This window comes from Eleutherodactylus coqui, chromosome 3 (genome assembly GCF_035609145.1).
Source record: "Eleutherodactylus coqui strain aEleCoq1 chromosome 3, aEleCoq1.hap1, whole genome shotgun sequence".
Classification (NCBI taxonomy): Eukaryota; Metazoa; Chordata; class Amphibia; order Anura; family Eleutherodactylidae; genus Eleutherodactylus; species Eleutherodactylus coqui.
In genome coordinates this window covers 283513092-283525898 of record NC_089839.1, presented here as the reverse complement: position 1 = coordinate 283525898, position 12807 = coordinate 283513092, and positions in this window count along the sequence as shown.

The window sequence follows — 12807 nt, the reverse complement described above, 5'->3', positions numbered from 1 at the left end:
GTCTCTGCTTTTGTCTTATATTTCCGGGAGTCATTACTAGGCCTGTTTAAAAGGTCAGACATTGACTTTAAGGAATTCTGCCTTCTAATAAGTGATGCTCTAGTGGCATTGCACCGCTATCTCATATTTCTATATGGGAAGCACATAATTGTAAATCAAGTCCAACACTTTGGAAAGAGGCAACCATTACCCTTTGGCAAACTATTGACTCCTTTGATGCTAAACCTATCAGAAGAGAGCAAGCTTTTGTTTGCATTGCGAAGCAGAGAAACTGAACTCTTCTCTCTTCCCCCCCCCCCCCCCCCCCCTTTTCCGGTCTGTCCTGCGGAGATGGGACCACCTCAGTACAAAGGCTTTTGAATTGCTTATGAGAGCGCTGTGGCTGCCATGTTGATTCCAGCTGTTGCATCATCTGCGCTAAGGCAGTGTTCGTAAGCAAGAAAGATGTCAACTTCTAATGGAGATGTAGTCAAATGTCCTACTCATCAGCCTCTTCTGAGGAGATCGATGACACCGGAGGGGAAATCCTCTGCATGTGAGTGACTAGCAGCAGTACTGACCGCCCCATGTGTAGGCATAGGAGTGCAGGTTCCCTTAGCGGAGTAGGTGAATGTTGATGATGGGACGACTGTCCCCTGGTTCTAGGCGGTCTACCCAACTCTGATCGTGTGCCGCTCGGCGTTAACCTATGTTTGATTCACTCCTGGCATCAGTCTGTGTTTCGGAAGATTATCCTGATGACAGGAAAGTGGACTCCCTGGTGAATATGGTATCCCAAGGGCAATTTGCATTGGAGTTTGGAAGTTTGTAGGCCTCAGTCAGGTCCTCAACTAGCATGTCGGACTAACGATCGTAATGTTACAGCTTAGTCAAGCAATAGACCCATAGCGCACTCTGCATTGGAGGTGTAGTTTGCTCTATTTTGAACTTGCACTGCTTCCCATTTGGAAGCACAATAGCGTATTTTGGGACTGAGTGCTGTCTGTGTAATTCTACGGACCGCACATAGCACCGTTCTACTCTATGGGGCTTTACACATGGATGTTTTTTTCACATTGACCATGTGAAAAATCTTATTGCATGTCCTATTCCTGTCCACTTCATGGGTGAGAAATGGGATATGCCAATGTGCTATGTTCGTGTATTAGACTGGTGTCTGATGCAAGTTACGCCCGAGTCTTTCGGGTGAAAGGTTTGTTGAAAGGTTGACTTTAATTGGAGTAGAGTAATGGCTGACTTCTCTGTGTCCTGGGTTCATTTTGGAGACCCATGAGGACCAAAGGGAAAAAAGTCTGTCAGCGTAGAGTCCAATCAGAATAGGTCACCGCCAAGAACCTCAAATCTATATACAAAGTATAGTAGTAATGCAATTCATATATTCAGTGTTGGCCTATCCCTTGGCGCTGAGCTGCAGTGTACTGTCACTTTGTTATGGATGTGCGGGCTAGCCTTGTTTTCTGCATTATACTAGCGATATGTCATAACATGAAATGATAATTGCCAAAAGCAAAAATTACCCATAGGTAATAATATCCCCTAAAATATAAATGCTTTATTATTCAAAAAATGGACAAGGACAACATCAAAAAATATTATAAAATAGACGGGCAAGTGGAAGCAATATAGTTTCGCCAACAGTCATCAATGAGTAGTGTGTGGGTGTAATGGTGCATGCACTTAAACATAGGCCTGGATGGCCAACTTCCAAAAGCCTATGTAGAAATTAGTAGGTCAGCGCTACCAGAGCCCTATTAAAAAATCTCACCTATAGCCACCACGACATGTTTCGTCTTGTGGCATCCTCAGGGTAAACGACAACCAGGACTATAGTAACTACACCCCCTCAGTACAACCCGTAATAATAAAATAATAGAAGACCCATTACTCGCCTGATACATCTCTCGCCTGCCATGCGCTGCCACTCCGGTGGTCCCAGAGGTCTTTGGCTGGAACAGTTATGTGCCTATATACCCAAGTGACTGCTGTGGCCAGTCACTAGACTCCGAGGTGTATTGCATGAGACCACAGAGGCTATTGATTAGCTGCAGTGTTCATGTCTGTATATTTGCACGTTATCGCTGTAGACGTATAAACAAACACCGGTGGGGATCGGTGGCACTGGAACAGCAGGGAATAAATCAGGTGAGCAGTAGTGCTTTTATTATTTTATGGCATTTTGTCCCCTTGGCAAATTTTTTTTTTCCCGATCTCGGAAAAACCCCTTTGAATGCTGTACATACAATTGACTTATGTAGATTTAGTTTTCATGGATTTGGTATAGAGGCTGCACAGGGAGGAGGAAAGCCCTCCATGGGATATAAGGGAAGCGATGATGCATGGCAGCACTTGAACTCTATCTCTGACAGTCCCACTGAAGTGAATTGTTTGGCCCCAATTCTGGGCCCTGGCACATGTGCACTGCAACCCAATCTGCAAATTATTCCCTATTCTGTGGATAGGGAATAACTTGCAAACATTACATAACCTCCTTAGGAATTACATCAGAGGCATCCAAAGGTCCAATAAAAGCACTTCTATGGGTGCCCAATAACAGAGTTTTAATACAGCCATTTGTATAAGGCTTCATTCACAGGCGCGTATATGGGCCACGCTTTCACGCCTGGCCGAAATACGTGGCCATCTGATGCATTGGTTTACAATGCATCAGTTCAGATGGGCAGATTCCTGCGGCATAAAAGCTTTAACGCCGAACAGGAAAGATAGTTCAGAAATTATCTTCTGGCTGGAATACAGCGGTCGCTGCCATAGACTCCTATGGGAGCTGCCGGAGAAGGGAGGTGGGAGGGAGTTGAGCAGCGTGTCTCCCACCCCCTTCTCCCCTCCTTTCTGCCCCTTGCTGGCTGTCTACAATGGGAGAGGGCGGGAGCTAGTTGCCAAGCTCTTTCCCCCTCCCATTGCAAACAGCCGGCAGGGGGCGTGAGCTTAGCACACTAGCTCTCTTCCTGTCCCGCCCCCTCCCCTTGCTTAGAGAGGGTGGATAGGGAGAGGTGGTTTAGCAGAGAACAACAGTCTTCCCTTGCCCCACGGCATTCCGGGCTTGACGTATATGCGCTTGAACGGGCGCACAAACGCTAGATTTGTGCACACATGATTACTGGTTGCGCTGTGGCTGTGACACGGCTAATCGAAAATCCCTACGCTCCTGTGAAAGCCCTAACGAGACTATATAATTCATGGAGATTAGTCGTTCTGCAACCTTGTCTTGCTATTTTACGTACATTCATCAATTGTCCAATGTTTGTGGCTTACAGACTGTTGTTCCTCATACACTGTAAGATACCTACATCAGTAGACCTCTTAAGGTGGATCTGTTGGCTTAATATGCTGCCATATGTAAGAGTACACAGAAGCCTATCAGTCACCAGCCTGAAGGGCAGGGAGTGGCGTGGGAAGCGCGCTCTTCATGACTACACAAGTCCCAGCCGGCTCCCGCTAAGGGATGGCGCAGGCTCACTTCTAAGTCTGCACAATCCAAGGGACAGAAGTTCACATCTTGTTGCATTAAGTACCACCCAGCGAGGACTTAAACTTACATCTTGTGGCATTAAGGGGTTAAAGACTAAACCGAGATTTGCACTCTAATGGTTGAATACTACTGGGAAGAGAGAACGTGACTAATTATGTAAATGTACCACTGAAATTACGATGATGCTCGGTTATTCAGCATCCAAAGATTCCTTGATGAGCGTAATTAGGCACTACATATACTGGGTATTTTGTATATCTGACACAGCAGGGAAACACTGAAGAGTACAGCTTTATGATGATTACTTAATACTCCTAGACAAATACTCTCAGGGTTTACACACACATCACGCTCATATCACGGGCTTTTCTTTTGCCAAAATCTGAGGTTTCTGAAGGTTTCAGAAAAAATGCGGCACGTAATCTGATACAACTGCAATGTATGAATAAACTCTTCTAATATTGTGTTGTTTTTTTTTTTTGTTTGTTTGTCGTCCCCCCCCCCCCCCCCCACATCCCCCAAGAGGGAAAAGACAACAAAACTATGTAATCGGTGCTGGGATGATTTCTGGGACCTGCTATGATTGAAGAGGTTGGAGACTAGTTAGAATGCATTGATACAATTGAGAGTCCTCCATTAAAATTGATACGTTTTGCTTGTACAGGCCTCGTGTGGCACAGAGTGTTAAGGCAGGAGAATGCAGTCCTAAGCTCTTGCTCGTAACCTGCGGGTTCAATCTCCGCATGGTTCAGGTAGCTGGCTAACTCTTCCTATTAACTTGCTATTTATATTGGCTGCAATGGCTCTTGTTTCTTATGGAGACCGACACTATTTTTTTTTCAGCAAGTGGGTGGACTCTACCACCCAGTGGCATTGGCTGTCCACTTGACAGACTATTAGTGTCAGGCCACCCTGTATGAAGCCATTGTGGCCGAATGGGAAAGAGAGGGAGTAAGTCCTAGAGAAAAAATAAAACTGGTGAGTCTTCAGGATGTCAAGAAATGGAGGCTGTTATACTTTTGAGAGGATCCGATGGGTTGTCTTTTTCAGGAAGTGTGTCACCACTAGGTGCCTCTTTAACTTAGTGTCGTTAATATATGGCATAAGAAAACATGTAAGCAGATGTAGGTGCCTACTGTGTAAATTGAGTATCCTTCTTGGCATATGAGTCCTGTGTGGCGCAGAGGGCTAAGCTTTCGCTCACGACCTGAGTTCAATACCCGCTTGGTTCAGGTAGCCGACTCATAAATTACCTAAAAGTGCTGCAGAATAGGTTGGCACTATACAAATAAAAAGATTTTTATTTTATCATGTAGGACCATGTGCTCGAGGTTTATTCTACATATTTAATTTCCATTGTGCAATTGCTTGTTCTGCAGTTACGGTGTGCCACCTTGATTCTGTAATTCGGTTCACATAAATGGTGACACTTGCTGTGTTCACATGGGATGTCAATGCAGGGGAAAATTCCGCAGCATTTCCACATTGGAAGTGGCATCATCTGACCAGTGGCTTGGGGTTGGCTAAAAGTGCCAAGGTATGCTGGCAGTGCAAGAATTCTGAGGGGAGGGGAATAGCTATATCTGATGAAATCAAGTGCGGATTTTGACTCTGTTTTGGATGCGGAAATGCTGTAGAATTTTTCGCAGCATTTCCGCCCCTTGTGAGAATACCCTTAGGGCAACTATAAGTTTAAAGGTGCCGTCTCATTTTAGCCAAACATGGCTGAGATGGGAATGCCAGCCCGTTCCCCATGAAAGGGATTTCAAAAATAACTAATCTGGCTGTTCTCGCATAGAAGTGAATGGCAATTACGGAAACGGCACAAGACAACTTTGTCTGTTTCAATAATCCTGGCCAGCAGTAGCTGTGATGTTCAGTTGGGAAGAGGTTGTGGGACCCCTGTTCTGCCAATAGGTGGATACCATGTACTTTAAACATCCGACGGTGTAATTTCTGTTTAGCCCCTTTCCTGCCCCATGACATACATGTACATCATGGGTGTGAAGGAGTTCCTGTAAAATACTCTACATGTAAGGCCTATAGATGGTGTAAGCATAGCAGCTGAGCCTATTCCATCTGCATCTGGTGACAGTTGTGAGTCGCAGCTAGGGTCCCACTGCAACGGTGGGGATTGTGACATGAACAGAGTTTATAGAGGCAGGGAGCTCCCTCTGTGATGTCATCGGCTCTCCTCCATGAAATTGCTGACTGCTAATATGGCAACTGGTGCCCTAGCAATGGCCTCTGGATCTGCCTTGGCTCGTATTGTGAAAGAATACAGTTAATACACTGCGGTACAGAAATACTGCAGTGTATTATCTGAATGATCATAAGATAACAGGTTCAAGGCCTCTACAGGGACATGCAAAATGGGAAAGAGAAATTACTTAAAAAATTCTATGTAAGGGCGCCCACCCACTGGCGATTTTTTTCCCTGCGAAATTCGCAGCATTTTTTTCTCTGCAGTGGTCTATGGGACTTGTAATGTTAAAATCGCGATCGCGCAAAATCGCAATTTACCGCGAAATCGCGATTTTAACATTACAAGTCCCATAGACCCCTGCAGAGAAAAAAATGCTGCGAATTTCGCAGGGAAAAAAATCGCCAGTGGGTGGGCGCCCTTAAACCTTTTTTTAAAAAAAGATCCTTTTTTTGCGCCCTTTTCCCTATTTTTGTTTAGAAAAATGAACATAAAAAGACATTTGGTATCACTACATCCGTAACAACCCGTACAATAAATTGAGCACACTTTTTATCCTGCATGGCAAACACTATAAAAAAATTTTTGAAAAAGGAGCAAAAATGCTTTTTTTAAAAATCACAATAAAAGTGATTTTAAAAGTCATATGTACCTCAAAATGGTACCAATAAAAAAAAGTCTACAGCTCATCGTGCAAAAAGAGCCCTGATACAGCTCTGTTGATGGAAAAATAAAAAAGTTATTTTGAATGCAGTGATACAAAAAATTGTGAACGTTGTTTTTTTTTTTTTTTGTGCAAAAAATGGTGACACCTAAAAAAATATACTTTTGGTATCCTTGCAATTGTAACACAGAAAAAAAAGCTATGATGTCATTTATACCACATAGTGAACAGTGTAAAAAAAATACATATTTAAGAAAAGCAGAATTGATGGGGTTTCCCCCCCCCCCCCTGTGACCCCGCCCCCCCCCCCCCAAAAAAAGGTAATAAAAGTTATACACAATATCTACCCCAAGGTGGTACAGCTTGTCATGCAATAAACGAGCCCTGATATGGCTATTTTGACAGAAAAATAAAAATTACAGCTTTTGAAAAAGGGAGATAAAAAGTGCAAAAAATCATTGTGTCCTTAAGCTTTTTTCACATGGCTGAGAAAATTGTGTGAGATTTTTGGGTTGTGAGATGCACAAATATAGACTCCATTCTTTTGAATGAGGCCATACACATGCCCTCGCATCGCATTGCCTATTGTTTTCAATGGTGCCGGCGGCAGCATCGCACTAGGTGCGTGCGAGTGCAGTGCGAAGTTTCCCCATTGAAAACATTCCATATGGGAAAGTAGGTTTGCATCTTTCCCGAAGTGATGCGAGGCGGTTTTGATATAAAAACACCTCGCATCCACGGGGAAATCACATGTTGGTGAGCGTGATATAGGGCCGTGATTCACGATTCAAGTTAGCGCAAGAGTTTAAGGCCGTCTTTACATGGGCCATAAATGCTATGGAATTACCGCTGGTTTAATTACTTCAAAAATTCGGTGTTGTTTAGGCTGGGTTCACACAGGGCGGATTCCCGTAGGAAATCTCGCGGTTTGGCCGCAGCAAAAACCGCGAGATTTCCGCCGGGAGAACCGCGGCGGCTTTGAAGCGGCCCGGCTGCTTGCTTTTCGGTTGCGGCCGGCGCTCCCATAGAGGAGAGCGCGGCCGCGACGAAAATAAACCAAAAAGAAAAGGTAAATAGACATACTGCTTCTTTTGAAACCGCGGCTGCGGCGGCCGCAGCCGCGGTTTCAACCGGGTTTACCGCTGCGGATTAGCCGTCCTGTGTGGACGAGATTTCTGAGAAATCTCGTCCACATGTCTGGCTAATCCCGAGATTAGCGGCCGCAGGCGGATCTGCCGCGGCAAATCCGCCCTGTGTGAACCCAGCCTTACAGTAGAAGCCATTTCAAAAATCTCCTTCACGGGGTGCGGAAATTTTCCATAACAAATCCACAGAGTTTTTGAAAATCTGCAGCTTGTCTATTTCAACTCTGTGAAATTAAAGGGTTAAACCCCACAGCAGATCAGCAATTAAAAACCGCCAAATCCGCACCTAAGTGGTACAGATTTGTGCACAGAGGATTTACAGCATAATTGTTGTGGGTATTCCATTGTGGAAGTGTGAAGCCGGCCTTGGGGGTCTAATATAATAACAGATTCTCTTTAAGAGGGTTTCCCCACCGGACTTTACTTGAATGGGATTGTATTGCAGTTTTCTACACAGGAGGCGGCCAAAAATACCATAGTGCAGAAATAGTGCAGATTGCCAGGGGTCCCAAGGTTTGCCTGAATGAGATGGGGGAAGATCAGAATATTATAACCTAACAATTATCGTTCCAGAAATCGTTCAAATGAACAAAAGTGAATGATCTTCAGTCTTAGGGTGAAGGTGAAGTCACATGAACGTATATCGGCTCAGTTTTCACGCCGAGCCGATATACGTTGTCCTCGTGTGCAGGGGGGGGGGGGGAGGATGGAAGAGCCAGGAGCAGGAACTGAGCTCCCGGCCCCCTCTCTGCCTCCTCTCCACCCCTCTGCACTATTTGCAATGGGGAAAGGTGGGATGGGGGTGGGGCTAATTCTCATAACTTAGCCCCACCCCCGCCCCACCTCTTCCCATTACAAATAGTGCAGAGGGGCGGAGAGGAGGCAGAGAGGGGGCCGGGAGCTCAGTTCCTGCTCCTGGCTCTTCCATCCTCCCCCCACCCTGCACACGAGGACGATGTATATCGGCTCGGCGTGAAAACCGAGCCGATATACGTTCGTCTGAATGCAGCCTCAGGCTTCTTCCACATGAGCGCATATCAGCCGGCCGTGAAAACGGCCGACCGATATGCGCTGTGATCTGATGCATTGGATTCCCCACCTTGCAGGCTCACCTCTCGTTCATCCCCGCTCGTTCTGTGCAATGAGATGGGGCAGAGCTAAGCAGTGGTCCGTCCTGCCTCCTCACATTGATGGCTATGAGCAAGGCCTGGGACGTGGGCAGAGCTAAGTGCCCGGCCTCTCCCTGGTCCATAGCCATCAATGGGAGGAGGCGAGACGGACCGGCACTTAGCTCCGCCCCTCCCATTGCACAGAACAAGCAGGGAGGAACGGGAGGTGAACCTGCGATGGGGAGGGGAAATGGACCAATGGCCTGGTGAGCTTGGCGCATTTGCGTCGGCCTCACCAGGCCATATGAACGGGTGCACAAACGTTTGATTTGTGTGCCCGTTCACCAGGTTTTTCACTTCCATCATAGCCTATATCGGCTGGCTGTGAAAACGGCTGGACGATATGCGCTCATGTGAAAGAAGCCTTAACGCGAGTCAACTGGTTCGTCATTTCGTTTCAGATGACATATAATCCATCTTCAGCTCGTTGGCTTCTTGTTGTGTTTAAACACTGATGGTTCATTGTTTCACTTAATGTGATTGTTCTCAGTGAGAGAAACCAAGTAATCTTGTAGATATGATACCTTTTAATGGCTAACAAAAATACACGATGTTACAGCAAGCTTTCGGGTCTTCTATTGATCCTTCATCAGGCTACAATGGAACTGGTTTGGATGGGGCACATATATAATATACAAATGCCGAGAAGACACCTCCTCTGGATTGAAATACAAATGTTCACACACAGAAATTTTAGACTGTTTTGCACTCAAAACTTAAAACAACAAACTGAGCTGAGACATAAATACTTAATCAGTCCACTGAGCTCAGGAACTTAAGTTTTATGATGTGCCTTATCTTTCCTTCAACCTGCACATGGAAGGAGATGCAGCGCCACCTATTGGATGGCAACATTATTATAAGTCAAGTTCTGAATTTTTATGAAGTTAAAAAAATAAATAAAAAGATTGAGAAGAGGACATCTCTTTTGACCTCCTTCAGACCTTTCATATTTTCCACTTATGCAAGAATCCTGAGCTGAGGTTCATTCCATTCTTAAGGGTGTCAAACACGGCCATAAACTTGTACTCCCAAATTCTTCTGTGACGCTGCGACTTGAAATTGCCCTTCAGTATAATAACTCTCCTCTTTTATCTCTCATTGGTTCACATAGGAATGGGAAATGCTAAACGATAAGTTCACGATTCCCAATGATGATGTGCCATGACATCACCAACTCAATCACTCAGGTAAACGAGAATTGTGAGGTTCTCACCAGGTGTAAAAGGAGCATTAGTTAAATGCCAAAAAAATTCCAAGATGGGAATACATAAATAGCAATACAAGTAATGCTATTTATGCGTTTGCCTGTTATTGTCATGAAAGTTTCTCTAAACACAGACTTTCCTTTTAGGCCTTTGTCTAATGTGCTTGGTGTATTTTCTATGGAACAAGAGCAGAACTCCTGAAATGAATTGTCTGTAAGTCAGTTGATAGCTGTGTTATCCCTTCTCCCCGTAGAGCCACCTAACAAGGTATTTTCCCTCGGCGCAACTGCTAGAATTTCAACAGCCTGTGAACATATGTTGCAGATGTAATATTTCACACAACACTGAGATTTAACATCCACTTACTGTAAATTAACAGGCTGTTCCTTCTGACTCTGACTAATCAGTTAGTACATCAAGAAGTACTTACAGCAAAATCACAACCAATTACGCACTGACGATTTTGCAATTTTCTAGAGAACCTTAAGAAGTATGTGCCATAAAATGACAGAGGTATTATAGAACTGATACCTTTATTGGCTAACCCGAAAATTATACCTATAAGCTTTTGGATCACAAAGGCCTCTTCAGTAGGCAGGTTTATGAATGGAGAATGTATCCAGACCAGTAAAATGTGCTATAGGCATATGCAAATGGGAAGTTAAAACAATACCTCTGCAGCGCCACCTATTGGAAGGCAGCATTCCTGCAAGTGAATGTCATACTTTTTTAACAAGCATGAACAATTCCCAGTCATTGGAAAAAAATATTACATTTTATAAGTGTATATATAAATATAAGGGCTTATTCAGACGACCATATATCGGCCGGGGATTCACGCTGGCCGATATAGGGCGTCCCCCTCTGCAGGGGGAGGAGGCTGGAAAGCCGAGAGCAGTGCACTGAGCTCCCGCCCCCTCTCCGCCCCTCGGCACTATTTGCAACGAGAGGGGGCGGTATGGGGCGGAGCCAAGTCTCGGAACTCAGCTTCGCCCCGGCTACTCTCATTGCAAATAGTGAAGAGGGGGTGGGAGATCAGTGCACTGTTCCCGTCTCTTCCAGCCTCCTCCCCTGCAGAGAGGTACGCCGTATATCGGCCAACGTGAATACCCGGCCTATATACGGTCGTCTGAATAAACCCTAAGGTGGACTCCCCTGGTGTGGAACGCTTGTCAGTTGACAGGCGTCCACATCGCCGGTCCAAAGTGGACTTCAATATAGTTTAAAGTCTAGTCCATCATCCGATCCCTGATAGGTATCAGAGTCCACATGGAGACAGTAATGGTAGTAATAGTATCTCGATTGTACAAACAAAAAGTGGGTTAGTAATATGAAAGGTAACAAGCCGACATTAAACAGGAAGCACAGCAATACTTACTTGGTAGAGGAGGCTGTTAGGCCAGCAGGACTCCTCTATAATCCAGGTCAGCACTAAATGTCCCCAAGGGTTACAGGAGAAAGAAATAACTTTTTTCCAGTTTTATTTCATAAGTACTGGGAAAAAAAACCTTTTTGATACATATAGAAATACAAACAAAGTGTTTGCTGCAACGTATGTTTATTTACCTTTAACTCTTGCCTTCAAATAGATCCTACTATTTGCATATTTCCCAAAGGAGCATGGATGGCCTTATAAGTCTTCTCACACACCATCTAGGTGTTCTCAGATTAATCCCCACTGCAAAGACCTTTTATTTTTCTAGTTTTTTTCACTATAAACTGTACATTTTTTGTGCAATACTGACTCATTTACACAGCTGTCATACATCACTGTTTTTTGTTAAACCATATTAGCACTGCCATAGAGGTGCAGAAGCCACCTACATTGCCAATGCATGCCTCTAATTTCAAACAGCAGAAAGAAAATCATGGCATGCTCCATCAGACCTGGTACCGTATATAAGGAGGTAGAAAGAAGAATTTATTTTAGGGCAGAGTATCTCTGTACACACAGAGGTTAGGTGCACACGGCTGTATCTTAAGGCCATGGACTGTCCATATAATTCCACGGCCCCATTATAGCCTATGAGGCTATGCACATGAACCATAGGCCTGTGTGAAAAACAGATGGCTATTCTTGTCCATTTCACAAATGAGAAATAGGACTTGCAATGTCCCTAAATGTGTATTGGCTATGCATATTAGACAATACACAGACGAGTGTCCAATGTGAGTTGCACCCAAGTCCCCCGGGCATTACTGACAGTGTGTACCTAGCCAGAGTCTGACACAGACTGTATGGGGGAAGATGTACAACTCTGTACAAAGTACAGGCTGTGTGCACTGCTGCAAGTGGCATTAGTGTGAAACAAAGACTTCCCCATGTGGAGCAAGACTTAGGTTTGGATACGGCTTTAATGAGAGTGAAACAATATGGAACTTACATCACATCATTATCTATATACAACGGTTACAATTTGCAGCATAATCTGACTTGTATAACAGCAGCCGGGAAGCTCACTTTCAAAAGGCGCCAAGACAGAGAAATCTTCTTCAGGAATTGGATCAGTAGGGCATCCCGCCACCCGTCTGAAGAGCTTCTGTCTTAGCTCTGGAAAGTAGACCTTTTAGGCCTCCTTCACACGGGCGACAAAGTCGTGCGATTTTGTAGCATTGCTATGATGCTACAAATCACATGTATGAGAAGCCCATGGTTTCCTATGGGTTCCTTCACACATGAGATATTTTGTGGCCTGCTACAAAACGACACACAAACCTGGCAGGTCCGGCGATATACACGCGACACGCGAGGTTTTGTAGCCCATGTTTCTCTATGGAGCCTTCCTCTCTGTTGCATCGCATCGCACGAAAACGTGGTTTGCATGCGATGCGATGCAACTTTGACAGTAGCAGATGCTACAAAGTCGCGTGATTTAGTAGCGTCACATGCATCTTTGTAGCTATACAAAATCGTGGTATTGCTGCGAGAAA